The 26,596-nt window shown below is 35.9% G+C and overlaps 1 protein-coding gene across 1 annotated transcript in view; it reads left to right on the top strand.

Annotated features, from left to right (window-relative positions):
• FUT9 (fucosyltransferase 9) overlaps window positions 1-26,596 on the top strand; it is a 244,701-nt gene that overhangs the window by 116,295 nt on the left and 101,810 nt on the right. The window lies entirely within an intron of this gene.

The following is a 26,596-nucleotide window of genomic DNA, read 5'->3' as shown; positions in this document are numbered from 1 at the left end:
AGCCCCTCAGTAATCAGAAGTGCTGCCCAATTTATGGCATGTTTAGAGCATCAGGAGATGCTGTTCCTTGACAGCACCTGACACTGTGAGACCTACAAGGCCCAAGTTAAGCCTTACTCTGCTTTCTTCTAGTCCTTTCCTTGTTGGAGACCCTGAGGTTATAAAATCTATCAAAAGTGACTTGGAACTTACTGACTCTCGATCCTGCTTCAAGAAGGCAGGGAGCTGGAGCTGCCTGCTGGTATTTTGTGGGAGCTGGAGGTAGCAGTGGGCAGACTGTTAGCATGTCATTTCAGAACACTGAATGCTTTTTGACACAAAATACCACTTTAATACACAATATGTGGTTCTAAAGCAGTGCTTTCTGAAGAAAATGTAATGTGAGACACATGTGATTTCATTTTTCTAGAGGTCACATTTCAAGTAAAAAGAAGCTGGTAACATGGGTGTTAGTAATATATTGTATTTAACCTTATATATTCAAAATACAGTCTTTTTAACATATGATGAATGTAAAAAATATTAATGGTCCTTTTAGCATTCTTGTTTTAATATTGTCTTTCAAATCCAATGTGTGCTTATAGTACATCTCAATTTTGATACTAAATTTTTACTGGGTATACTTGATCTATATTTTGATTTAATAAAATTTACAGTTGATAAAGATTCACAAAGCCAAGTTGTCCCATACATAAAAGTTTTTTTTCAATAACTAAATTGAACATCAGTTTTTAAACCTAAACATATATACTATTGATACTATGTATAAAATAGGCAATGGATGGGAACATATTGTATAGCACAAGGAACTCTACTTAATGCACTGTGGTGTCCTAAATGGGAGGGAAGTCCAAAAGGGGAGGGAAATGTGCACATGTATGGGTGATTCAGTTTGCTATACAGTAGAAGCTAACACAACGCTGTAAAGCAATTGTACTGCAATACGATTTAATTCATTTAAAAAAGAAATAAAATCATCAAAATAAAAGCCATGGCTTCAGTCACATTGGTCACATTTTATGTACTTGGCAGTCCTCTGTGGCTAGTAGTTGCCATATTGGACAACTTTTCCAGACAACTGATTTAATGATGTAATTCTGCTACCTAATGGATTTTGTAGGCAAACCTCAGCACATCAAAGGAGCATAGAACTTCAAAAACCTTAATGAGAAGTTATCTGATCCTATACTTCTAACTTAAAATAAATTTTATAGAACCAGCTATTTATGAGAAATTATGGGTAATAAAATATACAATGTGTAAACCTTCAAACTGTAATACATTGGAATTTGTTCACTTTTTATTTGCTTCAGTGTACATACTCTTGTCACTAAAGGCATTATCTGATCACAACCCTTCTTAATTAAAATGTGAACCAAAAGCAAAATATATATATATATATATTTTTAAATTGTTCTGTGAAAGACACTGTTAAAATAATGAAAGTATAAGCTTCAGACATGTAGATGACATATCTGATAAAGAAATTGTACCCAAAGTATATAAAGAATTCTTAAAAATTAATATAAAAATTTAAAAATTCATAAAAGATCTGAATTTTAAAAAGAAAATATATGAAAAAGCAATAAGTATATGGGAAGATGTTTAACATCTTTAGTCATTAGGAAGCTACAAATTAAAACCATGATGAGCTACCACTAGAGAGCTTTTAAAAGGATACATTAAAAAAAAAATCTGACAACATGAAATGCTGATGAGTATGCAGAACCACAGTGATTTTAATTTATCATTGAAGGAAATTCAAAATGGTCCTGCACTTTGGAAACCTCTTTGTCATTTTATTTTAAAATTAAACATGCACTTACCATATGATTCAGCATTCTCACCTCTTCGGTATTTACCCAAGTGAATTTAAAACTTGTCAGGTTTCTTGCTAGGATACTTAAAGATTTTATGGCTATGGAGAATATTTTAAAGTTATATTTTCTAAATGAATTACGGATTAAAAAAATAATTTATTTTCTGCATGTTTATTTTATCCAATCTCATTGAGCTCTGCATTTTTTTAAATTCTCTGGAGTCTTCTAAGAATACTGTCATACTCTCTAGAAAATAAAATTGTGATTTGAAAAAAAAAATAGTTTCACACAAAAACTTATATATAAATATTTATAGCAAGTTTATCTGTAATTGCCAATATGTCAAAATAATGAAAATATTTTTCAAGTGGTGATTGAATACACAAACTGTAGTACACCTATAAATAGAATACTTGTTGTTTAGTCACTAAGGTGTGTCTGACTCTTTGCAACTCCATGGACTGTAGCACGCTAGGCTTCCCTGTCCTTTACTCTCTCCTAGAGTTTGCTCAAATTCATGTCCATTGAGTTGGTGATGCTATCCAACCATGTCATCCTCTGCCTACCTCTTCTCCTTTTGCCTTCAATCTTTCCCAGCATCAGGGTCTTTTCCAATGAGTCGGCTCTTTGCATAAGTGGCCAAGGTATTGGAGCTTTAGTTTCAGCATCAGTCCTTTCAATGAATATTCAGGATCAGTCCTTCCAATGAATATTCAGGACTGGTTTCCTTTAGAACTGACTGGTTTGATCTCCTTGCAGTCCAAGGGAGTTTCAAGAGTCTTCTCTAGCACCATAATTCAAAGGCATCAGCCTTTGGCACTCAGCCTTCTTTATGGTCCAGCTCTCACATCCATACATGTCTACTGAAAAAAACCATAGCTTTGACTATATGAACTTTTGTTGGCAAAGTGATGAAAAGGAAAGAATGATTGATTCATGCACTATCATGGATGAATATTTAATGTATTTTGTAAGTGAGAGAAGGGTGACACAAATGACTGAATGTTATATGTTTCCATACGTATGAAATTCCAGAAAAGATAAAGACACGAAACAGATGAGTGTTTGCCAGATAGAGATACAGGAGGATTGATTACTTCCTACTTTAGGAAGTGTCTTCTTATGCGTAATCTCATCTTTCTACCTCAGTGTAATTATATTTTGCCATCTTTCCCCATTTACTCCAAGTTATTAAGAACCTCTGTTCTCTATTTGCCATAAAATGTTCAATCATGGTTTGAAATTTAAGAATTTTAAGAACTCTTTACATATATTTGCATTTTTAACAATTCACACCATTTGAACCAAAGTTATGATTCAAAGTTTTAATTTAATTTTAAAATCATTCAAAGTTTTAACTCTTTTATGGCCATTTGGTTCTATATTCTTGGCAATATTATCTTGCTAGTCATATAGACATTAGTTTTAATTACATAAATGGTTGGGTGTTCAGATACCAAATAAACCAGTAAGTGGCCAAAATAACTCTAATGCCACTTTAAAATTAGGATAATTAAGGACTTATGGACTTTATGTGACACAATAATAATATTATGAGGCCCAAATTTTCTTACACTTTTTTAAGAGTTTTATAAAGTTTTCTTTATACACATCAGCTTTGCAGTAAGCTTGTAAAGTAGGAAATTCTGCACTCCTTCTAAATAAGGAAAGAAAGAGCTCTCTGAGAGGATAAGTGATTTGCCTAGAGGTGGACAGCTTGTAAGGATTGAGCATCTACAATCACCCCTTCCTTAAATTAACCCTTTGGCTTTTGTACCACTTTGTAAAGTCCACACTGTATGGAAATATTCTTATTGGTCAGAGTATGTTCTTGCTTTTTAAATTCCAGAGATGACTGAGCTCTTTTCTATAAGTGACATTATAGTGAATTTTATTTCATTAAGAAAATATTAACCAGATGGTACTAGTGGTAAAGAACCCACCTGCCAACGCAGGAGATGTCAGAAATGTGGATTCGATCCCTGGGACGAGAAGATTCCCTGGAGGAGCGTATGGCAGCCCACTCCAATATTCTTGCCTGAAAAATCACATGGACAGAGGAGTCTGACAGGCTACAGTCCATAGGGTTGCAAACAGTTGGACACAACTGAAGTGACTTAGCGCACACACAAAGCCAAAAGTCTCACACATGAAATATCTTTCTGTTGAACTTCAAAATCTGACCTAAGCTACTAGATTGGAAATAATTCTTGCTACATTACTTATGTTATATTAGATACAGTGTGCTTTCACATCAAGGAAATCTAAGATGAGAACCAAAAAGCTTCACAAAATGCATAAACTGAGTAATGATTTTTTTTTTAATTATAAAATGATTATCTCACAAAAACATTTATCATGTCTTTTCTTGGATAACAATCATCTCTGGTACAGTTTCATTAGATTTCCACATAGTATTTAAGAAGAAATACATTTACTTTATAAAGCAAAGTGTATATCCTTAGACATTGTGATCCTTTTCTTTAGTACTTGCATTATTATCCCTGTCTGCTGCAATTTCTCTAAGCAGGAATGATCTCATCATCTATAGGCAGTTTTAAAATGAAGAAAATTTATAGCATACTCTCACTTATCAATAAATCAGACTTCCTATTGCTTTGTGATCACAATGCAGACTTCTAAGGGAACTTATTTTATTAGGTAATTTGAAAATACTTATTAGACTATTTGAAAAGCTTCTTGAACATGAAAGGATGATAAGTAATAAAGGAAGATACACCAATAGAAAACATGTTTTATACCCTCAAATAATAGTATAGTAGGTAGAGAAGAAAAATGCAAAACTCAATCTGATTCATCCTATGCTTACCTCTCATTTGATATCTGTTACAATGCATAAAAATCCATTGAAAGAAGATTCCCAAATCTATCTCTCTGCCATATTTGAATGCTAACAGCTATCACTATTTTCTTTCTTCTAATCGAAATCCCTTCAACCATAGTAAAAGTCTTATTTCATTTTTGTTGTTGTTGTTATTGTTGTTTAGAAGGTTATTCAAAGGATTCCTTTTTGTAAGATCTGTCTCTTTTGTACTAAGCCTTCCTATTATACTTTCTGTTGAATAACAGATACTTTAAAATATTTGAAGCTTTGAATTTCTAAATAAAATGCCATTGAGCACATTTGTAATCAAAGCACAGTAGGATATTAATTAAAAATTTGAGACTTTAAATTAATGTCATTTAAACCCCCCAAAACAAATATAATGATTTCTCCTTTCTTATGTTTGGAATGTCATAATCTATCTCACAGTAAATCTCTATGCTGCTAAGGGGTAAAATCTGGAATATGCCCCTTTGGTTTTATGGGTGCACAACATCACATATCATTATGCTCAGAGTTGAGGTTGAAGATAGAAAATTGTCTTACATGATAAAATGAGGAGAACTTATAAGTAAGTCTTCAAGGAACAGAAAATAAGCAATGTGCTAGACAGCTAGAAGAATTTTAGGAAAGTAGTATTAATTCAACATTAACTTGTTTATACTGCTATGAAAAAATACCACTCCATCTAAAATTTCAGAACTACCTGTCAACCATATCTTGTTTGAAAGTTTAGGGGGAAATTAAGAGATGAGTGCCATATCCAGGTCAAAGCAGTGAGAGATAAAGGAACATTTATTGTAGAATTGGAAAAGCTCCAGTGTAGAAATTCAGAACACCAAATAATCAGAAGTTTATGTAATCCCTAGAATTCTCACTTGGTACATTGAAATTTTTTATAGAGCATGGAATAATTGATTAGAAACGTCAAATGCAGAGATTGCTGTTTATATCTATGTTACTTTTGTTGTTGTTTGGTCACCAAGTCATGTCTGACTCTTTCTGACCCCATGAACTGTAGCCTGCCAGGCTCCTTTGTCCATGGTATTTCCCAGGCAAGAATACTGGAGTAGGTTGCCATTTTCTTCTCCAGGGATCTTCCCAACCCAGGGATCAAACCTGTGTCTTCTGCATTGGCTGGCAAATTCTTTACCACTGAGCCACCAGGGAAGCCCTTAATTTTGTTATTATACAAACATTAAAGCAATATTTAAAAGCTCAAAAAAATGTATTATACTCAGAATCCAACCACCCTAGAAATTCACATAGCCTTTTGTCTGTTTCATTTCTAATCCATATGTATGACAACTTTATGTAGTATAATTATCATTGTGCTTTGATTTTGTTTCAATACCAGATAATAAACATTTTAACATAGTCATTATTTTATATGTCCTAATAATGAGTATTTACTTAGCTCTTTTCTCATATATTTGGGGGTTGGTGGTGTTACTTCAAATACCTATATTTATCAAACATTTTTGTCTTCATCTTGAGTCTTTTTCTCTAACAGAGGAAGTAGAATTCTGGCTTAAGAGCAAGTCTCTAAATATTCAGAGTATACTAGATATGTGGCTATGGAAATGGTTCTAAATCTTCCTAGCTTCCTTTCATCAAGTGAAAAAATGGAAATAAAAATAGGGTTTATATTGTAGAATTGTTAAAAGGACTAAATGCAAAACTGTATAAGATTATGCAGAGTGTCTATTTGGGCAAATTCCTAGAAATTAAACTATCAAGGCAAAGAATATGACTGCACATATTCTTTCCAAAATTGTTATGCAAGTTGTTAACTTCCAGGGTATTCAGCTGCTAAAAAAAATGAAAATCATCTTCAATACCTTAAACAAAAAACCACAAAGCTGAATTGATTGCTAACTTAAGGGAAGGAGAAGTATATTGTTGGGGTAGAGACTTTCAGAGCAAAGGCTGCTAAGGTTCTGAAACTTGAAAAATGGTTACTCAGTGAAACAGAAACATATTTATGCCACCCCTTATGCTCTGCTGGGGATGGGAGACATTGAAAATTATCAATTATATGCAGTGACTTATCAGACTTTGAGGCATTTGAAAGCAAAATATTCTCTGCCCCTGCTTCCAACTAGGAGAATGAATATGGTCTCTATAAAAGTGTTCATAATTTCAAGCTACACCTTGAACTCTTGTCATTTGATATTATAAACATACTTATTTGATTTAAATAAATTCCATGGAGCAGAGACAATGCCATTTCTGCATTCTTTAATTTTCTTGTAGGGTTTATTAGAGCATGATTAGGCAGACAATGCAAAATATTAATTGATGACTAAAAGGGAAAAGAACAACCATCTATAATAATGTTAAATAACTGATCAAGGAATTTAGATCTAAAGGTCAAGGGTTATTAACCTAAATAATAATTCATAAAACACATTTTATGAAGTTTCAGGTTATTATTTAGCCTGAGAGGTAATAATTTCTCTTTTTAGAAACTACTTTTTCTTTCCATAATTGTAAAGGACTACTTGGGACAAATTTAATATATTTTAAAAGTAACTGACTCAGCTATATAAGTATCAAAAATTTAGGGTAACAAAACAGATACTATAAACAAAACATTTTTATTCGAAAACTTGTGAGATATATTTGCAAAAATTATATTAGACAAGGGCTTAATTTTGTGAAATGAATTTCCTGCAAAATAATAGATTTCTGTTATGAAAATGCCTCTCAAAAGTCAGAAATGGAGGTGTCCTGGTAGATTCACTGCAAGTAACGAGCATGAATGAAACTTTCAAACACTTCTATTATTGCTAAAATTATTATTATTCAACCTGCCTTTACATACTCCTCCTTAAAGGATACAGAAACCATTCAGGCAATGCACTCATTTTTTTCTTCTACACAATTTGAATTGTTGTTGTTTAGTTGTTCAGTTGTGTCTGACTCTGTGCGACCCTGTGAACTGTAACCCATCGGGCTCCTATGTCCGTGGGATTCTTCAGGCAAGAATCCTGGATTGGGTTGCCATTTCCTCCTCTAGGGGATCTTCCTGACCCAGAGATTGAACCCACATCTCTGGTGTCTCCTAAATTGCAGGCAGATTCTTTACTGCTGAGCCACCAGGAGCAAGTTTTCAAACTTAGTATAAGGATAAAACAGGTGTTATCTTTCTGACTCATTCTAAAGCTGTCTCTTGTGCAGTGTCAGAGGAGCCCTTGGAACTTTGTCTTTTTTCTCCCTTGATAATACAATCTTTACGTGTGTTACTCTCCAGCCACTTTGGACTCACTGATTTAGAAGTTCCTCAAAATTTAATCTTTTTTTACCCTGACTCTATTCAGGGAATCAGTACATCAGAGTGGTTATCCTTGCTTGTAAAACTGAGTCAATAATAGTACCAACTTCACTGTGTTGATTTGAGAATTATATGAAATGACAGACATTAATACAAAGCCCAGTGCCTAACTTACATGAAAAGTGAAAGTGAAAGTCGCTCAGTCATGTCCAACTCTTGGCAACCCCATGGACTATACAGTCCATTGGAATTCTCCAGGTCGGAATGCTGGAGTGGGTAGCTATTCCCTTTTGCAGGGGATCTTCCCAACCCAGGAACTGATCCCAGGTTTCCCACATTGTGGGGCTTCCTTGGTGGCTCAGAGGGTAACGCGTCTGCCTACAATGCAGGAGACACGGGTTCCATCCCTGGGTCGGGGGGAAGATCCCCTGGAGAAGTAAATGGCAACCCACTCTGGTATTTTTGCCTGGAAAATCCCATGGACCTCTGTAGGCTACAGTCCATGCAGCTGCAAACAGTTGGAAACAACTGAGCTACTTGACTTTCACTTTTCTCCCACATTGCAGGCAGATTTTTTACCATCTGAGCCACCAGGGAAGACCTTATGTGAAATCTTCAATAAATGAGTTGCTAACATTTCTTTCCATGCGTTCCTGCTGCTGCTGCTGCTAAGTCACTTCAGTCATGTCCGACTCTGTGCGACCCCATAAACAGCAGCCCACCAGGCTCCCCCGTCCCTGGGATTCTCCAGGCAAGAACACTGGAGTGGGTTGCCATTTCCTTCTCCAATGCATGAAAGTGAAAAGTGAAAGTGAAGTCGCTCAGTCGTGTCCGACTCTTAGCGACCGCATGGACTGCAGCCCACCAGGCTTCTCCGTCCATGGGATTTTCCAGGCAAGAGTACGAAGTGGGTTGCCATTGCCTTCTCCCCATGAATTTCTAGTTTCTTTCTATTCAAAATGTCACTACAAGCTCTATATTTTGCTCCTTTTCCAGTTTAAATTTTATATTGCTTCAGTTGCCAACCAACAATTTGTATGAAGCCAAATGACCAGAAAATGAAGATAACATACCATGAATGACTATTTCCCAAAATTCAGCTATCCAGAATTGTACAGATAACACTGTGGCTTAAAAAATAAAAGATTCATGCACCAAATGTTCACAGTAACACTATTTACAATAGCCAAAATATGGAAGCAATCTAAGTATCACTAAACCAATAAATGGTTTCAGGAATAAAAAAGGATTAAATTGTGCCATTTTCAACAACATGGATGAACCTATAGGGTATGATGTTTACTGAAATCAGTCAGGCAGAGAAAGACATGTACTCTATATTATCCCATACATGTGGAATCTAAAAAAGATAAATGAACAATAACAGAAAAAGGGTGGCTTCATTTTCCTCATTTTCAACTTCTTTTCCTTTCCTTCTTCCGTATTTATATTTGAAGTGGCCTTGAAGTACTCCTTTCCCAATTTGGAACCAGTCTGTTGTTCCATGTCCAGTTTTAACTGTTGCTTCTTGACCTGTATACATATTTCTCAGGAGGCAGATTAGGTGGTCTAGTATTCCCATTTCTTTAAGAATTTTCCACAGTTTGTTATGGTCCATAGTCAAAGGCTTTGGAGTAGTCAATAAAGCAGAAGTAGGTATTTTTCTGGAATTCTCTCACTTTTTCTATGATCCAACGGATGTTGACAATTTGATTTCTGCTTCCTCAGCCATTTCTAAATCCAGTTTGGACATCTGGAATTTCTTGGTTCACATAATGTTGAATGTCTAGCTTGGAGAATTTTGATCATTACCTTGCTAGCATGTGAGATAAGTGCAATTGTGTGGTAGTTTGAACATTCTTTGGTATTGCCTTTGTTTGAGATTGGCATGAAAACTGACCTTTTCCAATCCCGTGGTCACTGCTGAGTTTTCCAAATTTGCTGGCATATTGAGTGCAGCATTTCACAGCATCATCTTTCAGGATTAGAAATAGCTCAACTGGAATACCATTACCTCCACTAGCTTTTTTTGTAGTGATGCTTCCTAAGGCCCATTGACTTTACATTCCAGAACGTCTGGCTCTAGGTGAGTGGCCATGCCATTGTGGTTTTGACTCATTAAGGTCTTTTTTGTACAGTTCTGTGTATTCTTGCCACCTCTTCTTAATATCTTCTGCTTCTGTTAGTCTGTCCTTTCTTGTGCCCATCTTTGCATGAAATGTTTCCTTGGTATCTAATCTTCTTGAAGAGATCTCTAGTCTTTCCCATTCTATTGTTTCCTCTATTTCTTTGCATTGATCACTGAGAAAGACTTTCTTATCTCTCTTTGCTATTCTTTGGAACTCTACATTCAGATGGATGTATCTTTCCTTTTCTTCTTTGCCTTTGGCTTCTCTTCTTTTCTCAGCTATTTGTAAGGCCTCCTCAGACAACCATTTTGCCTTTTGCATTTGTTTTCCTTGAGGACGGTTTTGATTACCACCTCCTATACAACCTCCGTTCATAGTTCTTCAAGCACTCTATCAGATCTAACCTCTTGAATCTATTTGTCACTTCCACTGTGTAATCATAAGGGATTTGATTTAGGTCATACCTGAATGGTCTAGTGGTTTTCCGTACTTTCCTCAATTTAAGTCTGAATTTGGTGATGATGTCTGAATTTGATGGTGATGTTACACTCCCCCAAATGCACACACACACCTTTGTTTTAGATCATTGTTGAGCTTAATTATAATTCTTTAACCAAAAGAAGAAATCGGGCACTTGCTCCAGATTCCCACCTCTGAGGGAAAAAATCAATCAATACAGCTTCACATTCTATTGCCTGCTGACCTTCAACAGAAGTATGTGGTTGTTTTCTAACCTCAGATGCATCAGGGAATCCTAGTTTCCACAAATTCATTCCCTGAGTCTTCTGGGAGTCACTCCCACAAATCCCCCCAAAGAAATCAATATTGAGAAAAAATTTCCTATTATTTTTCAGATACCACAGAAACCAAAAGAAATCATCTTTTTACTCTACCCTATAACATAGGGGAAATTTTCTCTCCAGTTCCCAAGAAAGTAACCATTTCCTCTTATATGGAGAGAAATTAAGAAAGGGTTGGTGATCTAAAATTTGTTAATTGCCTAAAAACATGTCACTAAATTATTTTTGACTATCACCATAGTCTTATGAAGAGGTTATCATAGTCTCCATTTCTCTTCTGAGCAAGCCTCTGAAATGCTGGAGATTTGCCTGTTTCTCAGCATGAAATGGAGCAAAGCAAATGATGCCATCTATCAATTGTGTTTCCTTCCTTCCTCCCTGCAAAATCCCCAAATTCCCTATAATTCACTGTGTTTCTCCACCCTAGCATTTGTATCACTTGATATTTGAAGAAAGATGAAGGTCTTTTGTTTTATGTTATATTTTTGTCACATATTTTTCTACAAGCTTTAATAATTTGCTTGGGATGGGAATTCTTTTCCTCTTCATTATACATTTTTTGTAAATATTCAACATCATTCAAGAGAATTAGACAAAAAATAGTGTTTCAAGGTCTTACATATCTGCTTATTCTTTTCCTAACAAGCATTTATAATCTGTTTCTGAAAATGAGCAAAATGTCAGTTCCTTTGCCTCAAATAGAATGTGTTCTCTGATTTCAGCTGCATGTCACCTGTATTTGTTGTGTGTATGTATACAATCCACAGCAGAACCATTGTTCACATACTACAGGAAGATGAATTAAAATGTAGAAGACACATAATGTGGGAGAATATCTTCAATATCTTCTCAAAAAAGCTGAAAATTATTCCTGGACTAGAGAATGGGGAGGGGTGATGGAGGGCTTATCACAACTTTTGCTGGTCATTTATGCTTAGTCAAACTTGTTTTGTTATCTTCTGTTTTGAGTGATTTGGACATACTTTTGATGAAAGGAAATACTTTATAACGTGTTTTGAGATACTTTAATAGAATTTGTGCTAAAATGTAAGAAGCATGTATCGGACCTTAAAAGTTCTCTTAAAAATGTTGTGAAACATCACCCTGAACAAAACTCTGTTGGCAAACTCTTATTCCACAATGAAAAGCACATGTGCAAAAAAAAAAAAAACATGTAATTCTCTTTGGTTCCAAGCATTTTTCTTTTTATTAATATTCTTGCATATTTATGAAATTAAGATACTTGCTCCTTGGAAGAAAAGCTATGGCAAACCTAGACAGCATATTAAAAAGCAGAGACATTACTTTACTGACAAAGGTTTGTCTGGTCAAAGCTATGGTTTTTCTGATAGTCATGTATAGATATGAGTCATGTATGGATATGAGAGTTGGACCATAAAGAAAGCTGAGTGCCAAAGAATTGATGCTTTTGAACTGTGGTGTTGGAGAAGACTCTTGAGAGTCCCTTGGACAGCAAGGAGATACAACCAGTCCATCCTAAAGGAAATCAGTCCTAAATATTCATTGGAAGGACTGATGCTGAAGCTGAAGCCTCAATACTTTGGCCATCTGATGCAAATAACTGACTCATTTGAAAAGACCCTGATGCTGAGAAAGACTGAAGGCAGGAGAAGAAGGGGATGACAGAGGATGAGATGGGTGGATGGCATCACTTGATGGAAATGAGTTGAGCAAGCTCTAGGGGATGGTGATGGACAGGGAAGCCTGGCATGCTGCAGTCCATGGGATCACAAAGAGTCGGACACAACTGACCAACTGAACTGAACTGAACTGATGGATAGTATGGACCATTTGTGTTTGTGTTGGGGTGTGTATATATGCATATACTGAGTACTGATATCAAATGTACATCTTATTATGGGTCACAGTCATAAACTTTAAATGCCATTGACCCCCCTAAAACTATCCCTGAAGAAGAAGAACTCTTAAGAAGTTTTTCCTATATAGAGAAGCCAATCCTTTGCTTTAAATACTACCTTTGCTCTGTGACACTTTGCTTAAATAACTATGAAAGTGGCTATAAGAAGAGTACTGGATAAAGTGAAACCTAGAAAAGGAAAAAAATGAAATCACTGCAAACACTTGAGCAGTTGGTTGATTTTTTTAAAATAATACAAACATTCCTTAAAATTCACTTAGGAAATGATTAAAGCAGATTAGTAGGGCTCAGACCTCAACTCTGCAACTTGCTGATTGAGGAAACCTGGATAGTTATTTAACCACATGAGGCTAGACATCCTATCTATGAAATGATGATTAATCTACCCCTGTATCTTTAGGCAGTTAACAGAATTAAATTGTATAATTCATACATAGTGCCTCACGGGTAATAACTTTTCAACAACTTTTAACTGTTCTACATCTCTACAGGAAGGAATACAAAATATTAATTTATAGACTGACCTAAGATTCTGTTTTGTTTTACCTGATTTTGTATGTTTGTATAGTTTATATATGCTGTTAATATTATTTGCAAAATTAGTAATCTCACCGACTCAGTGGACATGAATCTGAGCAAACTCCAGGAGATAGTGAAGGACAGGGGAGTCTGGCAGCCTGTAGTCAATGGGATCACAAAGAGTCAGACACAACTGAGCAACAAGGGAACAAGGGATATATAACAACAAGGAAAAAATAAGTTTTTATCTTTGATCTTTGAAGAGATATTATTTTTTGTAAGTTTTGGTCCAGTGTGGATAGTAATAGTTTCACTTAAATTTTTACTGTAAAAACTTGATAGTTGAACTAAATAGGAGTAATTTTTTTATATGATTTCAGGCTAATATGTTTAAGTACTTTCTTTTTCACAACTTCTAAGTAGAGAAGGACCACAAAATATGAGATTGTCAAGTTTAAAAATATCAGACACATAAGTTTTGGAGAGAGTTACAAGAGAAAAATAAAGAGATGTAAATGATAGAAAGAAAAATATGTTTAAAATAGAGTATTTTTCTCATTATAAAATTAACATATGTTCATTCTAAAAATGTAGTTAGTAGAAAAATAAAGAGAACAAAGTTAATATCTTGGTCTAGATTTTAAAGATATTTTTGTCCATAGATAGAGCTAATAGATTCTTTTGATAGGATTATAACATAGAGTTTTATAAATTTCTTTTGTCTTTTTACTATATCTTGGATGTTTTCTATATCCAATAGACTTGTATTATGATGTATTAGCATTATATAGTATTCTGTTCTCCGTTGGACATAATTTTAATCAATTACTCATTCAAGAACATTGTTAACAATGCTTCTATGCTTTTACAAAGCTCTGTGTCTTTCAAATATTTTTCCTCTAGTTCCCAACTGTGGGTACCAATTGTTGAATGGCAACTATGTAATAATCACAGTGTTAAGAGCATTTTATTTTAATTACAAAAATTCTGTGAGACCCGTACCAGCATTAACTCTGTTTTATCAAATAGAGTGGGCTACCCACGTGGCTCTAGTCATAAAGAACCCATCTGCCAACGTAGGAGACATAGGATACTCAGTGTTCAGTCCCCTGGGTGAGGAAGATCCCCCAGAGGAAGGCGTGGCGACCGACTCCAGTATCCTTGCCTGGAGAATTCCATGGGCTGGCCAGCTAGGGTCCATAGGGTTGCAAAGAGTCAGACACAACTGAACAGACATATCAAGTAAAGTCACTGAAGATTAATTCAGTTGAATAATTTTATAAAAGTCTACACAAAACTAGAATTAGAACAATCAGAGGCTGATTAAAAAAAAAAAAAAGGTATATAACTATTACATATACTACCCTGCTCTTATATGTACATCTTAATTTTTTATATTGTTTATTAATGTTTCCAGAAATTTTAATTAATTTTCAATGAATTATCTAAATTCTGCTGTATTGGACAATTGCAATTCATTTTGTCTCTAGTCTCTAGTGCATGGTCTATTATGAAACCTCATCAATAGCCACATGACAGATTTACATTTCATGGCATTTGCAAAAAAAGACAAATCACACAATTGCTGAGGCGTTTATAAAACTAGTTGCAAAATTAAGAACTTACATGTTTCTTGGAAAGAAAGCAGGACAAATTATTGGTAAAATTTCTTTATCAAATGACTTTATTGAATATCACATATCATAAATTGCAGACAGTGTTGAAGAGAAACTCTCATTGTCTGAGTTTGCTAGCTGATAGTTTTCTCTGCACTTACATGAAAGCTCGGAAGTGGGTAATATAATAGATTGTTAGTAGATATATGGTTGATATACATGAGGGGCATTTTGTTCACCAAAAGCATGCACTAGTAGAGAAAAGATAAGTCTTTAGTTCCTACTTATTATTCTTTGGAGAAATATTGGAGCCTCAGACAAAATTTTACTGGGATTAGAAATAAATAAGATGAATAAGTACAAGTTATTGTGCCCCAGGGAAGAGTGCTAATAAGCAAATGCCAGAGGTTATGCATTAATGCCAATACTTAAACTGCTTTGGGCCAAAGACCAGTTGACCAACCAACCTAATTAATCCTGACTGTAGTTCAACAATGGCACCCCACTCCAGTACTCTTGCCTGGAAAATCCCATGGATGGAGGAGCCTGGTAGACTGCAGTCCATGGGGTCGCTAAGAGTCAGACACGACTGAGCGACTTCACTTTCACTTTTCACTTTCATGCATTGGAAGAGGAAATGGCAACCCACTCCAGTGTTCTTGCCTGGAGAATCCCAGGGACGGGGGAGCCTGGTGGCCTGCCATCTATGGGGTCGCACAGAGTCAGACACGACTGAAGTGACTTAGCAGCAGCATAGTTCAACATCAGTAATAATGGTAATAATGAACATAGGGAGTATAATAAGATTAAGGGCATTATATATATTGTGTAAAGATATGCACAGTAAATTTAAAACCCTGGTTTTCCTCTTCTGCAGTATACTGTTTTTTGAAGGGAGAAGTTCTTTTGAAATGAGAGAGATGGAACAAACATTTCTTCCTATGGCTAGTATTGCTGTCTCTGTGATTTCTGGCGACTTGCTCAAGCAGGACATCTTAATGATATATTCAGTATCTAGCATAGCCAGAACCAATTACTTATTGCTAGAAAAATGACTTTTCTAAGATGAAGATAACAGGATCCCTTTACAAGACCAAAAGAAAATCATGCAAAAGACCTGATCACTTGTAGATCAACTTTTCCCTAAAACTTGATGCTTTCCTTTGTCTCCTATCCTCTTTATATCTTTATCACCTGAGAATTATATTGATGGTATTTTATTGGGCATATTTAAAAATGAAATCCATATGCTGCATTAAATCATAAAGAAATCATTTCAGACTAAAGTACCATAAAAGAGTAATTTAGAAAGTTCATTTTCTTAACCTTGACATCCTAACCGGAGAGGGCAATGGCACCCCACTCCAGTTCTCTTGCCTGGAGAATCCCATGGATGGAGGAGCCTGGTAGGCTGCGGTCCATGGGGTCATTGGGAGTCGTGCAAGACTGAGCGACTTCCCTTTCACTTTTCACTTTCATGCATTGGAGAAGGAAATGGCAACCCACTCCAGTGTTCTTGCCTGGAGAATCCCAGGGATGGCAGAGCCTGGTGGGCTGCCGTCTATGGGGTCACACAGAGTCAGACACGACTGAAGCGACTTAGCAGCAGGAGCAAACCTCCTAACAGTTGAGTGAGTTAAATCATTTAACCTTTTAGTTTTGAGCATGTTATGTTGACTTAATATTGGATGAAACACAGGAGGTTGGATCTCAGTATTCAAAACTATCTAACAGGGCCTCTGAATGCTTGTTGTAAATCTTAATAGATATAATTGAAAGTTTAGATCTAATACTAAGAAATGAAATGCTCTAGAACATATTTATCCTTGAGATAGAAATGAATGGCATCACCCTTATTGCAGTTATAATTGTATTATGTTCTATTATAGTTTACCTTTGTCTTTTAATTGTGATAAGCATCTTCATGTATCTAAAATTGACAGTCTTTTTGCCTGCTGAGTATCCATTAAGTGGTCTACAGATGCTGAAAGATTGATGTCATGCTTAGAAATATTTTCTTCACAGCCCTTGGATGCTATCCCAATACTTTTTAAATTCAGAGGAGAGCAAATTTTATTCCAAAGAAGTGTAGAAAATCACTTAACTGTGGCAGAGTTGTGTAGGAGTTTGGGAACATTTGGAGGTTTTAGAATGATAGGAAAAAAGAAATAATTATGATGGTACTCTCAAACCAAAAGCTATTCTCACATTTCACAAATAATCAATTTGGGATCAATCAATGTAAAAAATTTAGTGTGACTTTTCATATGACTTATGAGTATAAAGTTTAAATATAACCTATAAACCAGATTTTATCTCTACAGAATACATACTACATACCAGAAAAAAAGAATAAAATACAGGAATGTGGAAACTTAAGATAGCATGTATAAATCTTTGACATTTACCTTTCCTTGTTTTCTGTATGCATCAAGCAAATATTTAGATTTTTGCTTATCTTAGATTGATCAGCAAATATGTATCAAGAACTTATTAATTTAAGGCACAGTCTGAGGCACTGTAGTAATAGAAACCATGAGACATGACTTATTTTCTCAAAATGTCAGTGTTCTCATTTGCTTTTTACTTCTGTCCTCAATTCTTCCATTCATATATGTTTTCATTTGGGAAAGTACTGTAATTTTAATGTATCCCATAATAGTCCATTTCCTTGACTAACAGATCATTTGTCAAGGGACATGTTTCCTTGTTGATTGTATTCCTTGATAAAAACTGATCCCAGATTACTTTTCATACTCCAATATCTAATTAATGCTTATTCATTCAAAATGTAAAGAGATTCTAATACATTCTCCAATTAAAAAGGTACTGTTAAAAAAAAATAATGGGGACCTATCAAAGGGACAAAGGAGCCAACTGAAAGATATCCCCATGGCCAATTTTGAGTAGCATATAACAGAGCAGTTTTATTAACAAAAGAAATACTGTAGTATCACAGTATGTTATTGTTGTTGTTCAGTCACTAAGTCGTGTCTGACTTTTTGTGACCCCGTGGACTGCACCATGCCAGGTTTCTCTGTCCTTTACTATGTCCCAGTGTTTGCTCAAACTCATGTCCATTGAGTCAGTGATGCTATCTAACCATCTCATCCTCTGCCACCCTCTTCTCCTCCTGCCCTCGATCTTTCCCAGCATCAGAGTCTTTTCCAATGAGTTGGCTTTTCACAGCAAGTGGCCAAAGTATTGGAGCTTCAGCTTCAGCATCAGTCTTTCCAATGAATATTCAAGATTGATTTCCTTTAGGATTGACTGGTTTGATCTCCTTGCAGTCAAAAGGACTCTCTCAGTATAACCCAGTGTATAAAATGAGTATCTTTGAATGTATACTTATATGAATAAATGATTAAATAAGTAAACAAGGGTAAAAAGATATCTCCTATTCAGAAGGACTCCAAATAATTTATTATAGATGCTTCATTCTCAAGGGGAGACTGTATAACTCCCAACTCCATAAGTGTGAGCTGCTGTGATGACTTCCTTCCAAACATTATAGCATGGTGATAGGGAAAAGGAACTTAACTGTGTTGAGACCTGACAAGCCTACCTCCAGCTCAGTCGTGTCCTACTCTCTGTGACCCTATGGACAGGTGTCTCCAGGCAAGAGTACTAGAGTGGTTTTTCATTCTCTTCTCAGGGGGATTTTCCCAACCCAGGGATCAAAACCAAGTCTCCTGCATTGCAGGCAGATTCTTTACCATCTGAGCCTCCAGATGATAGAAGTTAACAGCAGTAGTGATAAGTAAGGTTGATAGCCTGTATCATCAGAATGATGTGATAAGAATGATACTTTGCCTTTTTGGTCGTCCTCCCCAAAACCTTGTAACCTCAGTCTAACCAGGAGAATAATATCAAATAACCCAAATTAAGGGATGTTCCACAGAATATCTGACCAGTGCTCTTCAATACTGTCAAGATAATTAAAAATAAGGAAAGTTTGAAGTTGTTGTAGTAAAGAATTGCCTAAAGGAACATGATGATTAAGTGTAATGTAGTATCCTAGATGAGATCTTGAAACAGAAAAAGAACTTCAGGTAAAAACAAAGGAAATTCAAATAAAATATAAAATTTAATGAATGACAGTGTATCAGTATTGGTTCAATACTGATTGACTACTGAACCATAGTAATGTAAGACATTAATGATAAGGGAAATTGGATTTGGAGTATATTGGTACAGAATATCTCTATACTATCTTTGCGACACTTATATAAATGTAAACCCACCCTGAATTTAAAAATTTATTTAAAAAGTTGTATATAATAAGCTATGTGCTCAGTCATGTCCAACTCTTTGTGGCTCCATGGACTGTAGCCTGCCAGACTCCTCTGTCCATGGGATTTCCCAGGCAAGAACATCAGAATGAGGTGCCATTTCCACCTCCAAGGGATATTTCCCACCCAAGGATTGAACCCACATCTCCTCCATTGGCAGGCAGATTCTTTACCACTAGTGCCACCTGGGAAGCCTATATAATGGGCTACTTAAAGCTGTAATCTAAGAAGATCTACAGAGCATCCCAGAGACAACAAAAAGAAGGAAAATGTGTGCTCATGATTGCTCATCTGTTGAACAACTAAACTATTCTCTCAGTTTATTCTGTTAATGGAAATTCTACATACTTGTCTACAGTCTTATTGTCTCTTTCAGTGATATGCTACTAAAAGGCACAGATCTCATCAGTTTTGAATCAGTCCAGCCCTCTCTTGACTACACAATAGGGTAGCAATAGTTTTCTAACACAGAACTGGGCAATACGGTATGCTTGGGCAAAATGACTTTGCAGAGAAGGAAAGATGTATTTAAAATCTTTACATAAAAGAGGCAGGATAATCTAAGCAAAGGTGGAGTTTCACTTTATTTTTGTTCTTTACTTTCTTTCATACACTATTATTTTCTTTCATTGCATTAGAAAAATAAAGCAGAATGTTGAAATGAAAAAAGATAGCTTCCAAAGAAAGATATCTGAAGGAATATTCTTGGGTAACAGAGTCTAAGCACCTACTTTTTTTTTACACTTTGATGTTACCCTCCCCCCGCCCCCCAAAAAAAAGGAAATTACAATGGTACTTCCTAAACAAAGAGAGAGACAACAAAAACTGTTAGCAAGATGGTTAGCAACAGTGTTGAGGATACAATTAACAGGCTGAAATGACATCATTGTATAGTATCCCAGCAATCCAGAAGCTCTGGCAACCAGAGACAGGACTGAGTTAGCTTCATTAATAAGTTATCCTTTCAAGTCCTTTCTGTCTACCTCTTACATCACTTATCCTTGTAATATACAGACATTCTTAAGTATCTTCAAATGAATTCTACTAATCAAGAAAGCCTGTCCTTTCTGCGGCACATGTTATCTCCTTTAAAATAGAATTTTCTCTTTCAGGAATATTTCATATTAGTTTAAAACATTCAGATAAAATTTCAGAGAAAAACTATAACATAAATGAAACACCATGAAAGTAGAAGTCATCCTGTCACAAAAATTCTTCAACCAGTTATTGATTGCCTACAGTGCGGAAAATGTAAATCTCAGTCTCCAAGTTTAAAACAAAATTACACAGTGGCTAAAAGTAGCATTATGTGCCAAACAGGACTTTATGAGTTACTTTCACCACTGATAATGGTCTCATTCTTCATGTAGTGCTCAAATATCTAAGGTATACTATGTATTATACACCTAAAATCTTTACAGAAATGCAGTTATGACCTTAAAAATAAGGTATTAAGTCAAAACTTCAATCTCTGAACAATAAAGAAGAGCTTTTCTACAATATATTTTTTGCTAAATTGAGACAAACACAGTTTTATTTTTGTTTACTTGATTAGAATTAAAGTGATTTTCAAATTACCCCAAAGCTATTATGTTTGTGACGGGTTACCTATAACACAATATGGAAGCAATGATTTTAAAAGTTTCTTCTGGAATGTATTTTTCTTATTGGTTTTTATCCTTTAACAATCTTTATCCTGATGATAAAGTCCAGACAAAATATATAGACTACTGGATCATTTTCTCAAATATTGGAAAACTGGTAGTTCTGAGAGGTTTTTACTTATGTTTCTATGCAAAAAAAAAAAAAAAAAGTGTTCCATTACCAAATAAGTTTCAGGAATGTTTCCTACCATGGTATCCTCTAAGTTTCTATTAGCTTATAAAAAATTCTAGTTAATTATATAGAAAGAATACCTGACAAAAATGAGAGCAATATGAATAAGACTGCAGGAGCAAACAGCATCCAGATTATGAAGGATCCTTTTGTGCTTCTGTGTTAAGTTTAGAGTTTTTCCAAAATTTCTTTTTAGGATGACCACTTTGGCAGCAATGTGAAGGATGGATTAGAGACCTATTTAGGGAATTTCTTCAGTAATCAAAAGAAAAAGGAAATGAACACACTAGTTACAATCATATTGAAAGATGTAAAAGATTAAAAGTATATTATATAGGAAATATACTTTTGAAGAACAGAATTTAAAGATTGTCAGAGATTACAATTCAAGAGCGAGTCAAGTTTATGTGGTATTTCTGATCCTTTGAGCTTCCCTAGTGGCTCAGATAGTAAAGAATCTGCCTGCAATGCAGAAGACCTGGGTTTGATCCCTGGGTCTAGAAGATCCCCTGGAGAAGGGAATATTTTATTATTCTTGCCTGGAGAATTCTAGGGACAGAGAAGCCTGGAGGACTACAGTCCATGGGGTTGCAAACAGTCGGGCACAACTGAGCGACTTTTACTTTTCTGGTACTTTGGTTCTTAGTGGATATTAGAGCCACTTACTAAGATTAAGCACATAAAATGGATCATCAAAAACAGACTAAAATAGAAAATCTGTTACATGTGTGTTGAGTTTGAGTTACCTGCAGAAAATCAAGAAAAATATTCCCCATGTATAGTTGTATATAGGACCATAGGATTCCAGAAAAAGACCCAGACTACAAATGTATACCAGCAAATAGATGGTAAAGCAATTGGAATGGATGAAGGCATCAGAGACAGTAGTCAGAATGTGAACAGTAGGGAACACAACAGCAACAAATGTCTTAAATAACTAAGTAGACTCTTCAGGTGGAAAGACATAAGTGAGCAGAGTCATAGAACCTAAGTGTAGGGAGAGTATCGAGAAAGAGGGAGTGATTATCAATAAGACAGAAAGGTTAAGTTGGAAATATATGAAAAATGTGCACTGGATTTAGTAATGAATCACTTGTTAGTGATCATGGCCAGCACAACCAGGCAAAAGCCAGATAAATAATTAGGTGGGAGATGAGGGAGTGGAAATAGTAAATGTCAGCAATTATTTACTTAGGAAGGACAACAACAAGATAGTAAATAGCAGAGACATAGGTAGAGAATATTATTTTCTTCCTCCTTTATCTTATACTTAAGAAAGGAGAGGGCCTGTAAAGAGGGAAAACACTGAAAATATAGGCAAAGGGGTCTTTGATTAATTCAGATATATGAGAAAGCAGAAAGGGACAAGATCTAGGAGGATTTACCTTTCACAATGACTAAAGGAAAAAAGATGATGATAGACACACATAAAGATAACTCAAGTGTTTTGTTTTTTTTTTCCATTCTGCATCATGTTTTAGTTTTTAAATTAATTTTTATTAGAATATGGTTGCTTTACAATATTCTGATAGTTTCTGCTCTACATAGAAGTGAATCAGTCATACATATACATATATCCCCTCTTTTTTAGATTGTCTTTCCATTTAGGTCACCCCAAAACATTGAGTAGATTTCTCTGTGCTATACAGTAGGTTCTTGTTGTTGTTCAATCATTCAGTCCCGTCTGACTCTTTGTGATGCCATGGACTGCACATACCAGGCTTCCCTGTCTTTGGTTCTCATTAGTTATCTATTTTATACATGGTAGTATATATTTGTCAATCCCAATCTTCCAATCCATCCCATCTCCCCTTCCTCCTATGATATTCATAAGTTGATTCTTTATATCTGTGTCTCTGTTTCTGCTTTGCAAATAAGTTCAGCATATAACTTAAGTTTAAATGCGTAATATCAAACTATTTTTCATCTGTCAGATTTTATATTCTCTTTGGAGTAAAAGGCAGTTTCTTCTACTAAGAATGAAAAGTGCTGCACTCAATATGCTAGCAAATTTGGAAACCTCAGCAGTGGCCATGGGAGTGGAAAAGGTCAGTTTTCATTCCAGTCCCAAAGAAAGGCAATGCCAAAGAATACTCAAACTACCACATAATTGCACTCATCTCACACACTACTAAGTAATGCTCAAAATTCTCCAAGCCAGGCTTCAGCAATATGTGGACCATAAACTTCCAGATGTTCAAGCTGGTTTTAGAGAAGGCAGAGGAACCAGAGATCAAATTGCCAACATCCGCAGGATCATCAAAAAAGCAAGAGAGTTCCAGAAAAACATCCATTTCTGTTTTATTGACTATGCCAAAGCCTTTGACTGTGTGGATCACAATAAACTGTGGAAAACTCTGAAAGAGATGGGAATACCAGACCACCTGACCTGCCTCTTGAGAAATCTGTATGCAGGTCAGGAAGCAACAGTAGAACTGGACATGGAATAACAGACTGGTTCCAAATCGGGAAAGGAGTATGTCAAGGCTGTATATTGTCACCCTGCTTATTTAACTTCTATACAGAGTACATCATGAGAAACGCTGGGCTGGATGAAGCAAAAGCTGAAATCAAGATTGCCAGAAGAAATAACAATAACCTCAGATATGCAGATGACACCACCCTTATGGCATAAAACGAAGAAATAAAGAGCCTCTTGATGAAAGTGAAAGAGGAGAGTGAAAAAGTTGGCTTAAAACTCAACATTCAGAAAACTAAGATCATGGCATCCAGGCCCATCTCTTCATGGCAAATAGATGGGGAAACAGTGACAGACTTTATTTTGGGGGGCTCCAAAATCACTGCAGATGGTGACCGCAGCCATGAAATTAAAAGACTCTTACTCCTTGGAAGGAAAGTTATGACCAACCTAGACAGCATATTAAAAAACAGAGACATTATTTTGCCAACAGAGGTCTGTCTCGTCAAAGCTATGGTTTTTCCAGTAGTCATGTATGGATGTGAGAGTTGGACTCTAAAGAAAGCTGAGCACCAAAAAATTGATGCTTTTGAACTGTGGTGTTGGAGAAGACTCTTGAGAGTCCCTTGGACTGCAAGGAGATCCAACCAGTTCATCCTAAAGGAAATCAGTCCTGAATGTTTATTAGAAAGACTGATGTTGAATCTGAAACTTCAATACTTTGGCCACCTGATGTGAAGAGCTGACTTATTTGAAAAGATCCTGATGCTGGGAAAGATTTAAGGTGGGAGGAGAAGGGGACAGCAGAGGATGAGATGATTGGGTGGCATCACCAACTCAGTGGGCATGAGTTTGAGTAATCTCCGGGAGTTGGTGATGGACCAGGAGGCCTGCCATGCTGCAGTCCATGGGGTCGCAGAGTCGGACATGACTGAGTGACTGAACTGAACTGGCTGAAGAATGAAAAGAAGTTTAAATCATAGAGGCTTTAGAAAAGTTTTGAGGATTATAAAGGAGCCACTCTGAGCAATGGATGAGTGACTAGGGGCTTTTTTGTTTTTCAGGCTATTGAGGACCCAGTTGAGTTAGGAACAATGGATCTGTATTGACACCACACTACTTGGTTGCATGATTTTCTCTATAAGTGATCAGTGGTCTGAATGCAGGAAATAAAAACCTTTTGGATTTCTCCAGGATCATAGTACCAAGGAGCTGAGAGTTTTGATGAGATAATGTCTAAGAAAGGAAGGAATAAGTAGAAATCAGAAGGTTTACAGCTCAAGCAAATTCAATAGCACATATAGTGGAAGTGAGAAAGTGAGAAAGGTGGGAGTCTAAGAAGTTATAGGATATTTGAGTGTTAAGATTTCCAAAGTAAAGCTACAGGTCATGGTCCTTGGCCATTGAAGATGCTGGTAGAAAGAACTTGCAGATGGATGTCATTGGAGGTGACATGGTTAAGCAACAAATTGGTTATCAGGTTGAATGTATTATCTGTGTGAACACTGATATTGCCCTCAATTAGGGCAGGATTAGTTTAAAGAAAAAAACTGATGCTTATCTATTTCTTGTGTAGTAGTGTATATCTGGTTAATCCTACGCTCCTAATTTGTCCCTCTCCACTCCCTTTCCCCTTTGGTAACCATAAGTTTCTTTTCTATGTCTCTCTGTCTGTTTTGTCTATAGATTCATTTGTATTATTTTTAGGTTCCACATAAAAGTGATATTATATGATATCTTTCTCTACCTGACTTAGTGTAATATTCTCTAGGTCCATCCATGTTACTGCAGATGGTAATTTCATTCTTTTTATAGCCGAGTAATATTCCATTATATACATATGTTTAAATATATATATGTTTATATATTTACCATATCTTCTTTAACCTGTCATCTATTGATGAGCACTTGGGCTGTTGTAAGTAGTGCTGTATAGCACGGGGTGCTCTATTCAATGTATTGTAATAACCTATTTGAGGAATTATAGGTTATTACAATTAAAGCTGAAAGTCACATGCCAAAGAATTCAGAGGTCGTTGGAAAAAATAGGAAGTAGGAAAGTAGGTAGTAGAAGGAAAAAAGTAGAAAGTAATCTACCTGGATAGCCAGAGTATCAGATACGTAAGGTTTTACCCAAAGATAGAGGGTAAAAAACAGAGTGGTGTTGAGGAGAAAGGATTCTAAGGCTGGTAGTGTGTAGGAGGATGAGGAGCCTCAAGTACGAACCTAGAACTTAAGGCAAGAGTTCCATAGGAACCTGAAAACTAAATTTATTTCAATAATTAAGATGGAAACATTGAGCATAGATGGTATAGGTATTAAGCTGGAGTGGGCAGAAACGGTCTGGAGATTTAGGAAGTGTTTCCTAGAACTCAGCATTCCGGACTGTTGCTGTTTAGTCTCTCAGTCATGTCCAACTCTTTGAGACCCCATGGACTGTAGTCCACAAGGCTCCTCTGTCCATGGGATTTCCCAGGCAAGAAGTCTGGAGTGGGTTGTCATTTCCAGGGAACCATACTGCCCTGTTAGAAGCCAGGAAGGAACTTCATGACTGAGGTTAGTGAAAGGACATTATCTAAATAATTTAAGCAGATTCCTCCCCCACCTCCCCATCTTCTCCACTTTGCTATTTGCCTCTTGGAGATAGCTAACTCTGGTTGTGCACTTGTCTCAGAAAATCTTGGTTTAGCCAGTGAAGAGTTAAAGTTTTCCACATAAACGGTGAAATGAACCTCTTAATCAGTGTGCTCTTCCCCTCCAATCTGATTCTCCTGTTTACTACTCTGTCCTTCCATACTCTCACTTGACTATGTTTTCACAACAGAGGAACTTAGCCTGTATTGCACACACGTGTGCTCACCTACACATGCATGTACACATGTCACATCTGTGACTTTTACTGTGGGCAGTAGGTTTCTAAGCCTCTTTCTTCCTTTGTGATAGTTTTTCCAATCAGTTGAACAAATGATGGCATTTGTCTGCAGCTTCCAGTGTTGCCTATAAAGAACACCAGTTATTCATTTAGGGAAATTGCTTGGTCAATGCTATGCCAGGCTATTATAAGGATTTTCTGCTGAGAGGAAAAAAAGAGTAATATGCCAGATTGAAACAACTGGAAAAACAGATTGCTGAATTAGAAGTGA

The sequence above is a fragment of the Bos javanicus genome, chromosome 9 (assembly GCF_032452875.1).
Source record: "Bos javanicus breed banteng chromosome 9, ARS-OSU_banteng_1.0, whole genome shotgun sequence".
Taxonomy (NCBI): Eukaryota; Metazoa; Chordata; class Mammalia; order Artiodactyla; family Bovidae; genus Bos; species Bos javanicus.
The sequence above is the reverse complement of the archived record's forward strand: the minus strand, read 5'-3'. Positions and strand labels throughout refer to the sequence as shown.